Source organism: Alligator sinensis, unplaced genomic scaffold (assembly GCF_000455745.1).
Source record: "Alligator sinensis unplaced genomic scaffold, ASM45574v1 scaffold52_1, whole genome shotgun sequence".
Classification (NCBI taxonomy): Eukaryota; Metazoa; Chordata; order Crocodylia; family Alligatoridae; genus Alligator; species Alligator sinensis.
Genome location: NW_005842152.1, coordinates 1838628 through 1839000, shown reverse-complemented (window position 1 = coordinate 1839000; position 373 = coordinate 1838628).

Here is a 373-nt window from a genome sequence, read left to right as displayed (position 1 = left end):
ATATCCAAGTTGCAATCCCCAGGGGAATGGGAAAGGGGAAGAACCACATGCTAAGAAGGACCAACATGGACCTGCTAATCATTGCCGACAAAATCTAAACACGACTTACAGCTCACAATGTTTCTGGAAACAAAGCATAGCTGCAGTGGGGCATTGCAGCCTCCTGGATTAAGACCTTGATCCTGCATTTGGATCAGCCCAAGGACTGGATCTAGAGCACGTCAGGGAGCACATAGGGGATCCGGACCAAATGACATATAAAGGGGTGGTTGCATAAGAGTGAAGTAGCTGTGATGGCCCAGAAATTATGCAAGCTGCATCCAGAGATTTCTCTTGGGCAGACCAAGAATTTTTATATATATATATATATATA